A 13,284-nucleotide genomic window follows, 5' to 3' on the forward strand; every position below is an offset into this window, starting at 1 on the left:
AGAGAGAGAGAGAGAGAGACAAAGACAGGGAGACTGACAGACAGGAGAGAGAGAGACAGAGACAGACAGAGAGACTGACAGAGAGAGACAGGAGAGAGAGAGACAGAGACAGATAGATAGAGACAGTGAGAAACAGAGGAAAGAGAGACAGAGTGGAGAAAGGAGAGAGAGAGAAGGAGAGAGAGAGAGAGAGAGAGAGAGAGATTGAGAGAGAGAAGGTTGAGGTTAAGCCCCACATCTCTTGACTATCCTTTTGATCAGGAGAGCCAAAGCTCCCTGATCAGATATTCTTGAGCAAATCTTCTCTTCCTCCTCATTACTCACAGCTGGCTTCCATGACTACTCCTACACACAAGGCAAGCTGAGAGGCTGCCAGGGCCTCCCATGGAGGCCGTGAAGAAGGTGACTGGGAGCTGTACGGCATGCTAGTAGCCACTTCATGGCCTTTCATGGGAAGCTGTGTAGTGGTTAATTGTATAATTCTTACTCAGATTCTCTTCACATCTTAAAATATTTGTTGAGATGAAAAGTGATACCCATGCCGGGCGGTGGTGGCGCACGCCTGTAATCCCAGCACTTGGGTGGCAGATGCAGGCGGATTTCTGAGTTTGAGGCCAGCCTGGTCTACAGAGTGAGTTCCAGGACAGCCAGGGCTATACAGAGAAACCCTGTCTTGAAAAACAAAAAGAAAAGAAAAGAAAAGAAAAGAAAAGAAAAGAAAAGAAAAGAAAAGTGATACCCATTCTATAAGGATTTTGTGTGTTTTACAGTATCTTTGAAACTCCTTTGTGGAAAACCTTTTTTTATGCAAATGAAAAACCTTATTTCACATTTAATATTTTAAATAACCTACAGGGTTTTTACACTATCGTAATTAAAATATGTCTCCATGAACAGGGCACATCAAAGCACTGTGTAATGCAATATAAACAGACTACATAGGAGTGAATACCAGTGCATATTTTCAAATAAGAATGTAGCAGAGAGTTAACAATGTGAAGAAAAGAATGTTTGCCGTTATTTTTAAATTAAAAGCCCTCCTGGTGTTCTCTTCAGGGTCTTAGCAGTGAGAAGACAACGAGGTCACCTCCAAAGGAGAACTGTCTGCTGTGATCTCACTTGTCTGGTCTCCTCCTGAGTGCAGCTGAGGCCTGGTGGACCAAGACGGTGGCATTCACAAGTGAGACTTTTATGTGACAGTGCTGACTGGGACACCTCAGCTTCTCTTTGTGAGGAGTTCCTCTGTGAGAAGGTGTTTGTCTCAGGGTTACTCATCAGCACATCCTGGGAGGTGACTACAGAACCCACTCCTTTCACAGCTGAGATTGCTTCTTTTTGGTTAGTATTAGCATCACCAGCAGGAAGAGACAAATTCATCGTTTTAACAAAGCAACGATCCATCGCCACATTTATTTTATTTATATCATGCTCTAAGTCACTTGAATCTTGTTCTCCAGGGCACGGGGCGTCTTTTACTTGGCTGCACCTGCTTTCAAGATGATCTGAAAACATCCAAACAATATGGTCGCTCGCTGCTCTGAGAGTCAGGCTTCTTCCGTGGCGTCTTCTGTCTTAGGAGGTCCCCCCCGCAGCCCTGCCCTCGGGCATGACTTTGCTGGCAGACATAGGTGTTCCAAGTCTTTCAGAACGACATTCAGATGATAGTACTGAGGATGACCTCACAGAGCTCGCAATTCTGAAAACCCCAGCATGAGACACTTACCTTGTCAACTTCCTTCCGTGTCTTTGGAGGTGGCCGCATGGGCCGGCACTTCCTGCGCAGCCTGTCTTTCTTTATGGCGGCAAGGCGACTCCTGCCTTGCCACCTGTCCGTCATCATCCTGCTTTTGTTTTGCTTGTTCTACCAGACACAATTTTCTTCCAGAGGCCTTTTTCGCCTCGGATTATTGTTGTCTTTCTATCCAGACTCCTCAAGTCTGATCGCGTCGCGTTCACATCATCAAATGAACCTGGAGCAAAGGCTCCTTCACTAGGTCTCAGCATCTGGCCAAGGCCCAACTTACTTAAAATGATGTGACTCCTTTCACTGAAAGGTGATTTGAGTTTGAAGTAGAAGCGTCCTTCCGATGTAAGCCATGTCCTTTATTTATATACCAATTCTTGCTGTACCAAGATTTCATTTGCTTTGTCTTGAGTTGTAGTGACTTCTGATCTTAAACGGTTCCAATCACAGCTGGGTGTCGAGACAGCGTTGGCACCTCTGGGACTCAGGGGAGCCACCTGGTAGGACTTCAGACCACACAGGGGCTGAAAGACACAGCGCTTGGGGCAAAGGACCGCCTTTTTTCCCCTTTTGCGGGGACTGTCTCAGGCAAGGTTTCCCCTTCTTGGAAGACTCTGCCCAGTTCCATTTCATTTGTCACACTGGTCTGTGAAACCAAGTGCTTTTCTTCACGCTCAACTTTGGAAGAAACAACCTTGTCCATCTTGCCTTCTGCTTTTTTAGCAGGTCTCCCTCTGATCCGTTCTCATTGGTGGCTCTTGTGACTGGCTTTCTTGTTGTAGATGACACTGTTGGGGCCATCTGTTTGGCCCTCTGAGTAGCCACTGACCCAGGCTTTCCCTGCCGTGGAAACCATGGGCTGCACAACTTTTTTCTCTCTGTCTAATGGTTTTGTTTTGTTGTGTTTTTTTTTCTCAGAAATTTATCTTTGGCCAAATTGGGTTGTTTGAGGAACGTTCCTGCTACCCCCAGTCTTAGTCTGCTCTGTATGTCCTTTGGCCTTTGATCTTGTAATCCGCTGGGTGTATGGAAAAGTCTTTTCTGACTCAGTTTTCACATCCGTCTGGTCTGTGACAAGAAAGCCAGGTGCAGCGGGCCTATAGAGACCCACCTTGAACACTCCACGTGTGACTGCTGACACCCCTGAAGTGTCTGTTTCATTCATACACCCTGTGTCTGTTTTCCTCCTGAGACAGCCACTTCCTGTGAACCAGGCTAGTTCTAATCATTTCAATGCTCGAATCTTCCCAAAGCTGATTGGCGAAACGTGACACCGGCCTCCTGCAGGAGCAGTTTCTGGATCCACAACACAGCACAGAAAACTCCACAGATCCGCAGAAGGGCCCGTCCTTCACCAAACTGGAACTTTCCACTGCCAGCTCCTGATTGGAGGGACTTTTGCCTTGTGTAAAACCTTATATTTTTAGATTATCATAAGAATTTTATACATACAGAGGCACAGCCTTTTTAAAAAAACGTACACCACAGCCTTTAGTCCCCAGATAGTTAGTGTATATTTCCTAAGAACAAGGGTATTTTCATATATCATCTGAATGTATTTATTGACTTTATAAATTTGATCACATAATTTTCTTTGTAGTGTTTTCAAAGTACAGTCTCATTTAGAGCTTGGCGCTACATTTATTATTGTGTTGCTTTAGCCTCTTTAATATAGGACATTCCCACGGGGGTGTTGACTCTTAAGAGAACTGCTTCTCCTGGTCCCTTCTGTTCAAATCCCTTGGAATCAGCAGTTTTCAAACTTCTAGTCTCCTGGTCCCTTTACACTCTTAAAAATTATTGAAAATACCAGTGGACTTTTGTTTACATAGATTAGAGATATTGGCGTGCCGTACATTAAAAATTAAAATTTTAAGTGTTTTAATTCATTTCAGATAACAATGGCAACTCTTTTTTCCTGCTAACACAAATAGCATGTTTTTATGAAAAAGGACTGTTGAATCCTCCAGAAGAACCAAAGATGTTTAGTAAAAAAAAAAAAAGTAGCATCGACTAACAATTCCGTAGCTTTAAAAAATGTTTGTGTTGTATGGCTGTTTTCTCTGGATTGAAACAGTCCCTCTTGGAGGGAAGAGAAAAGCTCATATACCTTACAAGGTAAAGGAAGTTCAGGAAATTACAAGACTCACATTACCACGCCCCCTTGCCCCAGTGCTACATAAACAATAACAACCGATCAGGAGAGAGTCTCTCCAGCTTTGGAGTTGCACGGGGAGCACCAGGGACACACCCTCAAGAGCTTCGGTAGGCTTTACAATGATGCCTCAGCCTCTGAGTCACCCACACTCTTGTGAGTAACTCCTCTCTCATAAGCCCGTAAGTAACCCAAGTAAACTCATGGGGTCACCAAACTAGATTTAGATGAATTATTCTCTTGGCTTTTCCATTCGTGCCCTATCTGAAGTGAACAGATAATTGTTTACATCTTATCAGGAGGGCTGGAGAGATGGCTCAGCGGTTAAGAGCACTGACTGCTCTCCCAGAGGTCCTGAGTTCCAATCCCAGCAACCACATGATGGCTCACAACCATCTGTAATGGGATCCGATGCCCTCTTCTGGTGTGTATGAAGACAACTACAGTGTATTCATAATACATATTATCAGGAAAATTCACCTGACAGTCTGGCTTAACAGAAACCAGTTAGATTTCTAACGTGACATGCTGTTTGGGCTGAAATTAAGGGATATGTTTTGTGTCCCAAAAGTCTATATGCTAGAAGCCTGGTCTTCATTGCGATCTGTTCAGGTGGTAGATCCCTGAAATGTGGTCTGGTGGGAAATAACAAGACTTGGGCATCACTGTCCTTGCAAATAAGGAATCCTGGATTTAGGAGAGTGGGACAAGTCTCCTGTGAGTGATTACTTCTTGAGAGAGAAGACTTAACAGAGCAAGCTTGTCTCTGAGCATCTACAAGTCGCTGGTTTTCTTTTTCTTCTTAAGCTATGTTGGGGGCACTTATTAGGTGTAGGTGCTATACTGTTTAAACTATCAGAATTGAGCTAAATAAACCCGTCCTTTATAAATCAACCCAGCTTTTAATTATAGTAACACAGTTTAAAGTAATACCAGTCACATTCTGTCTGGTTTGAAACATTAGTTTGAAAAGTGTGGGTACTCTCTGATAGCACATCATAAATGTGTAAGTAGTTTTCATAGTGATTGGTACCAACATGAAATCTGAAAGTGCATCAGTAAACATTTCATACTGCCTTACATTGAAATCCATTACACCCATGCACACGTACACACACACATATTGCTATGGTACATGTGTGGAAGGCAGAGGACAAATTGTCAGAGTTAATTCTCTTCTGCAAGATGGATCCTGGAGATTGAACTCAGGTCATCAGGTTTGACAGTAAGTGGCTTTGTCTACTAAGCCATTTCACCAGCCCTGTGTCTTTATTTCCATTTTTAGATTTCCCTTTTGGATGGTTTTGTTTATTTCCTGTTTGATTGTGTTTTCCTGTAATTCCTTAAGGGATTTTCATGTTTCCTCTTTAAGGGCTTCTACCTGTCTGTGCTTTCCTATATTTCTTTAAGGGAGTTATTTATGTCCTTCTTAAAGTCCTCTTATCATCATCGTCAGGAGAAGTGATTTTAGATCCGAATCTTGCTTTTCCGGTGTGATGTTGTATCCAGCAGGACTTGCTATGGTGGAAGAATTGGGTTCTGATGATGCCAAGTAACCTTGGTTTAGAGACAAAGAGTAGAGTAGAGACTGGAGGAAAGGCGATCCAGAGACTGCCCCACCTGGGGATCCATCTCATATACAGTCACCAAGCACAGACACTATTGCTGATGCCAAGAAGTACATGCTGACAGGAGCCTGATACAGCTGTCTCCTGAGAGGCTCTGCCAGAGCCTGACCAATACAGATGCGGTTGCTTGCAGCCAACCATTGGACTGAGCACAGGGACCCCAATGAAGGAATTAGGGGAAGGACTGAAGGAGCTGAAGGGATCTGTAGTGGCTATCCCTGGCTGTCAACTTGACTATATCTGGAATAAACTACAATCCAGAATTGGAAGGCTCACCTATGATTCTAATCTGGAGGCTGAGAGATACACGTTTCTGACCTGGATCTTGGCCTGGAGATCTTGAAGCATAGTGGCTATGAATTCCAGAAGATTAAGACAAGGAGTTCTAGGTCATCTGGGATTAAAAGTGTGGTAGCACATGCCTTTAATCTGGGCCATACCCTCTGCTGGAGACCTACATAAGGATATTGGAAGAAGGAAGACTGTCTCACTCTTCCTTGCCTGCTTGCCTCGTGGGACTGAGCAACTGCTAGATCCTTGGACTACAGGCTGTAAGTCATTGACAAATTCCCTAACTATATAGAGACTACCCATATGTTCTGTTGAACCCTAACTAATACAGGCCCCATAGGAAGAACAACAATATCAACCAGCCAGACCCCCCAGAGCTCCCAGGGACTAAACCACCAACCAAAGAGTATACATGGAGGGACCCTTGGCTCCAAATGCATATGTAGAGGACGGCCTTATCTGGCATCAGTGGGAGAGGAGGCCCTTGATCCTGTGGAGACTTGATGCCCCAGCTTAGAGGAATACTAGGGCGGTGAGGTGGGAGTGGATGGGTAGGTGGGGAGCACCCTCATAGAAACAGTGGGGAGGAGGAGGAGAGAATAAGGAGGTTGCGAAGAGCAAACTAGGAAGGGGGATAACATTCAAAATGTAAATAAATAAAATAATCAATAAAAAAATAACACATACCATAGCTTTTGATTTTGTGTGTTGATGTGTAGTGTCAGTTCATGAGCCCCGAAAAAAACCCCCAAGGAGCCGATTCTGATGCAATCACACTAGGGCCTTTTTATTTAAGCTTGGGCTCGGGCTCCCCGCTGACAGGAGCCCAGTTTCAAGCAGCCATTTATAGGGGTAAGTAAAGAAGCAAGGGGGTTTGTAGCCTGGCACACATCTGATTGGGGGTCTATTCATGGAATTCTCTTGTCGCTTAAAATCATTGGCTGGTGCCGGGAGCCAGTCATAAACTTAACTTCTGCTTTCCTCCTGATGGGTGCTTGTTAGGAAGTGACGCACCAGGGTCAGGCTTGTTAGAGAGAGTAACCTAGAGGCATGGGTTTGTTTGGGAGTAACCTGGAAACTGGTGCTGGGAGCCAGGCTGATGGGGAATGACCAGGAGATGCAGGCTTGATGTTTACCTCGAGTTTAACTTTAGGGCAGATGTTCTAAGAGAGTCGGAACCTAAGATCTGGCCTCTCAGACGCACTCAGCAGCATTTTCCTTCACTTCTGTTCTTGTTGCATCAGTACCAATGGCAGGAGAGTGAAGAAAGCCAACATACGATACTGGAAATAGCTCTGCTACTGTAGCTGCCCGGAAGAGTCTATAGAGCTGTGCACTGCAGTGCCCTGCACTCACTGCATACAAACACCGCCTCAGAGGGCAGTGTTTCCAGCCCCAGAGGCATGTTGGGAATGCCCGTTCATTGTGGATGTGACCCCTTTCTACTTGGACATAGCTCTAGTTAGGATAGATTTCTTCACCCACAATGCTGTTAGGAGGTAGAGGTGGGGCCTCATGGGAGGTAGTTAGGACTTTAGCCCTTGCTTCCTGGTGACCATGAAGTAAGCTACTTCCTCTCCCACCAGGAAGTACTAGTTGGCCTTGGGACCAGCTAACCATAGACTAAACTAGGGAGTGAGCAAAGTAAATATTTTCTCTTAATCTACCTGGAGGTGGTGGCGCACGCACTCCGGAGGCAGAGGTAGGCAAATCTTTGAGTTTGAGGCCAGCCTGATCTACAGACTGAGTTTCAGGAAAGCCAGGGCTATACAAAGAAACTCCTGTCTTGAAAATGAAAAAAAAAAAAATGTATGTGTGTGTGTATGTGTGTGTGTGTGTGTGTGTGTGTGTGAATGTACAGGTGTGTGTGCATGTGTGTATGTCTATGTATGTGTGAATGCCTGTGGCAGTCAGAGGACAACCTACACTAGTCAAAGCTTTTTTTCCCTGGAAACAGAATTTCTTATTCAACACTGTGAACTCCAGGCTGGCTGGCTCACAGGCTTCCAGAGTTCCAGGTGGGGTCTCCATACCCCACCTCCTGGACTTTCAGAGGGAGGCTCCTTCAGCCTGCTTCAGATGGGTTTCCGGGATCTGAACCCAGGTCCTCACACCCACTGGGCAAGCCTCGGAGCCATCGCCCCAAGCCGCGGAGCCATCACCCCAAGCCGCCTTTGTCTCTTTAGCCTGGCTCTCCCACTTGCAGTGATGGCGTTACATGGTGGAAATCTGGCCAGCACACTTTATTCTCCCCTGTAGTTCTCTCCTATATTATGGTCAATACACAAAGTGTGATTAATATCGCCACTTTAGAAAGGGGAAAAATAGAGCAACTTGATATATACCGGGCCATCATGGTTTGCTGCAGCCGAATAAATGAAACAGTCTATTACTGATTCCCACAATGGAGTAGCATAGACCCTCCTTGTCAGTTCTCCTGGGTTCCAGTGTGCATGAGAAGCGGTGCCGTATGTCAAGTTACAGACTGTATCTTTTTTTTTTTTTTTGACTTTGTTTTTTCGAGACAGGGTTTCTCTGTATAGCCCCTGGCTGTCCTGGAACTCACTCTGTAGACCAGGCTGGCCTCGAACTCAGAAATCCGCCTGCCTCTGCCTCCCAGAGTGCTGGGATTACAGGCGTGCGCCATCACCGCCCGGCCAGGCTGTATCTTGAGAGCACAGAACATTCAGCAGTCCCAGGCAAACTGCTTCTATGCTGGGTTTTGAGTTCGAATTACAGCCGGGAGACATGCCCTCCTTTCCTCTTGAAAGGAGACAGCAGCTGTCCTTTCTGAGCCCCTGTCGTGGTGGATCTTTTAATTACCAGTGGCAATCCTGGAAGAGGGTGTAAGAAACAGGGCGGTTAACACTTGAGCGGCGCATGTCTGTGCTGATTAGCTCAGCTGGTTAGAGTGAGGACCAATGAGTCTGAGGTCGGAGACTGCAGTGCTGGCATCCCCCGGCATGCCCGCCATCCTCCAGACTGCAGCCCCTGCCCTGTCAGCTGCTCCGCAGATGCTCACTGCCGGCTGGAAAGGAGCCAGGGAGGCGCTAGCCAGGAGTCAGCAAGGGCTCTTTGTGTTTAAAACCAAACAAAATAAAAACAGGTTCTGTAATGTACCACCCCCTGTGATCCCTCTTTAGGAATATCAGACTTAATGATTTAAATTTAATTTGTTAGCCATTTGGTGGTTAGTTTGAAAATAAAAGAGCTAACAACGACAACAAAAAAAGTAATGATTTATTAGCATTTTTATAACAAGCAGCATTTAATATCTATTAATGAGAGTTCAAATGGATCAGCGATTTAATTTCTTAATAAAATGAATCAGAAAAGTGTTACTTAGAAGAAACTCCATACTGTGAGCATGGTGCCTGCGTGTTTTGTGACCTTGGTTCTCGAGTATTATTAAAATAGAAATGGAGGAGGAACAGTTCAGTGAGTCCAGACCTTCCGCCAGTGACACCTTCCAGGGGGGGGATTTGGGGGGCGTTCTTGAATTTTCATTCACTCCTACAGATAGCAGAACTAATAACCACTAGCTCTCCTCTCTCCTTCCCACTCTATCTTTTGGAGTGGTGACTGAAGCAGCCCCCTGTCACATCTGGGACACACAAGACTGGGGAAATGCAAAGTGGCATTAAAAAAATTGTCCCCTGTGATCCCAGCACTCCAGACCCTGAGTGTGGAGAAGAACGTGAGTTCCAGGCCATTCTGAACGACATAGTGAGACCCTTTCTCCAAAAACACCCGGTCCAAATAAAAATATAACAAATAAAAAACAAAACAAAACAAAAACCACCCGATCCAGCCAACCAACAGCTAAGTGATGTTCACTGTCCATCTGAACATCACTTATTTGATTAAGTAGCTACTTCTGTTTCAAACAGCGGAGGGGAGAGCAGGAGGTAGTGGATTCAGAAATGTTTCCTCCTTCTCCTAAGACTCTTGGTGAGTGGTGTGTGCATGCAGAAAGGATTAATGTGGAATGAGCATTTCCTGTCATCAGACTCCTTGGTTAAGCATCAACCGTCAGGTCAGGGTCTAAAAGAAGAGGAGCAAAATGGACCGTGAGCAGGAGCTGACAGGTTTTTAGTAAGAGTACAGGCAGGCTCTGAGCTACCTGGGGTCACAGCCTTGAATGTGGGTCTCAAAGCGACCACTGATCACAAGAGTAAGTCCTGTGGCTTCAGGGATGGGATGCTGCCTTGGCCCTGTGGTTTAATTGATTCAAGTTTTTTAGCCACTGGTGCTGATGCCAGTGGACTCCAGGACGCTGGAGGAGCTTTGGCCCAATTAGGAAGTCAGCTGAAGCCTCCCCGCACAGGCAGCCACAGTACCTGCTGTCTGATGTTTTGCCAATGTGCTTCAATGCAATCACTCTGTGGCACCGGGAGGGATGATGTTTCAATTTAGCCTGCTGCTCAGTCAGGACTCTGAAGAGCCTCATTGTCCCAGAGTGGGCTTCCTGCCTGCTACCTCGCTTCTCCTGGCTCTCCTCTCTTGGACACAGCCGTGACGCTGCCCCTCTGGCCAAGTGAGTTGTCAGTGTCCCTGGGTTGTGGGTTGGCAGGTTTTCCACTTTCAGAGAAGCACTGGCCAGCTAGCAGGGGAGGATTGCAGGCTCTAGAAATGCAAGTCTTGTTAGGTAGACTTCCAGAGTTCTCTTGTGTTGAAGGTGGCCGGCATTCCACAGTTGTTACTAGAGAATGTTTGCGCTTAGAATCTTATCTTGAACGTGTAGACAAGCAATTAAAAAATTCAGCCAGGGTTAGTGCTGACCCAGTTGTAGGAGGTCAGTGCTGAAGGGTGGGAGTTGGTGAGAGAGAATTTAGGAGTTGTGTATATGGTTTGTATATGTAGGGGAGTGGTATTAATGGGTGTGTCACTGTGGGTGTGGGCTTTAAGACCCTTACCCTAGCTGCCTGGAAGCCAGTCTTCCACTAGCAGCCTTAAGATAACGATGTAGAACTCTCAGCTCCTCCTGCACCATGCCTGCTTGGATGCTGCCATGCTCCCTTCTTGATGATAATGGACTGAACCTCTGAACCAAGCCCCAATTAAATGTTGTCCTTCTAAGAGTTGCCTTGGTCATGGTGTCTACTCACAGCAGTAAAACCCTAACTAAGACAAGGTACTTGCTAAATGGAGTACAGACACAGGTGATAGATTTGCGGAATGTCATAATGCCTGGCATTTATAAATCAGCTGCTTCACGCGCATGTTCACGACAGTGTCATTCACGATAACGAAGAGTCAGAAGTCACCCAGGTGTTCCTCCATCGATGGCTGGATAAGCAAACTGCAGCATATATGCACAATGGAATATTAATCTATCTTAAAAAGAAAGAATTCCCACCGTCTGCAGTAACTGCAGAATCTGGAGAACATCAGGTTGAGTGAAAGAAGCATCTTCTGGAGGATAAATATTTCCTGATTCTGCTTTTAAGAGGTTTGTAAAGAGGGGCTGTAGAGATTGCCCAGTGGTTAGATCACTGACTGTTCTACCGAAGGTTCTGAGTTCAAATCCCAGCAACCACATGGTGGCTCACAACCATTTGTAATGAGATCTGATGCCCTCTTCTGGTGTGTCTGAAGACAGATACAGTGTACTTACATATGATAATAAATAAATCTTTAAAAAAAAAGATTTGTAAAGGAGGTGATTTGTGGAGGAGAAAGGAATGTGGGCTGGAAAGATCAGAGAAAGTGAGAGTTGGGATTTATAGGATGGAAAGAGATAGGCCAGTTCCGTACCACTGTCCATAGAGTTAGGGCCACTGGAGTGAACATGTATGTAGGAAGGCTTGGTGAATTTCATGTTATGCATCTTGCCACAACTGAAAACTAAACACCAAATAGCTGCCTCGCCCTGTAGAGTGTCTAAGGACCAGCAATCTCAGTTCTGGATTACCTCACCTGAGGCTGACCTCAGGACTTACTGTCTCCTTATCTTAGTTGGCTTTGAGCTGAACATCACTACAGCACTAACAGAACACCCCTACAGGACTAACAGATCACCACTAAGGCACTAACAGAACACTACTACAGCACCAACAGAATACCGCTACAGCACTAACAGAACACCACTACAGCACTAACACAACACCACTACAGCACCAACAGAACACCGCTACAGCACTAACAGAACACCACTACAGCACTAACACAGCACCACTACAGCACCAACAGAACACTGCTACAGCACTAACAGAACACCCCTACAGCACTAACCGAACACCCCTACAGAACTAACAGAACACCCCTACAGAACTAACAGAACACCCCTACAGAACTAACAGAACACCCCTACAGAACTAACAGAACACCCCTACAGCACCAACAGAACACCACTACAGCACTAACAGAACACTGCTACAGCACTAACACACCACTACAGCACCAACAGAACACTGCTACAGCACTATCAGAACACCACTACAGTCCTAACAGAACACTGCTACAGCACCAACACAACACCGCTACAGCATTAACAGAACACCACTACAGCACTAACACAACACCACTACAGCACCAACACAACAGTGCTACAGCACCAACAGAATACTGCTACAGCACTAATACAACACCACTACAGCACCAACACAACAGCGCTACAGCACTAACAGAACACTGCTACAGCACTAATACAACACCGCTATAGCACCAACACAACACTGCTATAGTACCAACACAACACTGCTACAGCATCAACACAACAAACACCGCCACAGCACTAACAGAACCCCACTGCAGCAGGCCTTGCCCACAGGCATCTGTTCACAGCTCTGAAGGCTGGAAAGTCTCAGAGCAGGAGGCTGTCATAGCCAGGCCCCAGTGAGGACCCTCTGAATAACTCATAGGTTGGACCAGTTTCTTGATGCTATGCTTGTATGACAGGAAGAGATAACGTGAGAAGCTCTCTGGTCTATAAGGACAGCGCATAAGTCACTTTTGCATTGCAGATACATACGGTATCTAACAAACAAAATTGTAAGAGAGGAAAGATTTATTTGGGCTTACGGTTTCCAGGGGTCTTGTGTCATCCATGGGAAAGACCACTGCGGAGGAACACAGCTCTCAGTGGGAGAGGTGGAGGAAGCAGTGACCCAGGAGCTGGGCACATCTCAGTGGGTCAGGGAGCAGAGAGCTTAACAGGAAGCAGGGTCCAGACTGTGCTGGTACATCTGCATTATTTGCTTAACTGGATCAGGGATTGACTAAGAGACGCACATCTGGGTGGTCTGTGAGCACGTTATGCGGAAGGAGACTGAACAGATAGGACCTTGCATCAGTAGAGGCTGAGGCAGGTCTACTTTGCCTGTCCGTCTTCACTCCTTGCTGGTAAGCCTATCTACTCTGTTGCCATCCCTGCTGCTACCGTTCTCCACCAACATTGGCACCCAGCTTCTTCTTTAGCCCTTCCGTATGGACTGAGGCTCACTGCATTTGTATGAATCCTCCAG

At 46.0% G+C, this 13,284-nt stretch overlaps 1 pseudogene; it reads right to left on the bottom strand.

Moving 5' to 3' along the window:
* Positions 1–1,052: 1,052 nt before the first annotated feature.
* LOC127668464 (disks large-associated protein 5-like) lies at positions 1,053–10,268 on the bottom strand (annotated as a pseudogene).
* Between the last annotated feature and the right edge of the window lie 3,016 nt (positions 10,269–13,284).

The sequence above is a fragment of the Apodemus sylvaticus genome, chromosome 18, assembly GCF_947179515.1.
Source record: "Apodemus sylvaticus chromosome 18, mApoSyl1.1, whole genome shotgun sequence".
NCBI classification, from domain to species: domain Eukaryota; kingdom Metazoa; phylum Chordata; class Mammalia; order Rodentia; family Muridae; genus Apodemus; species Apodemus sylvaticus.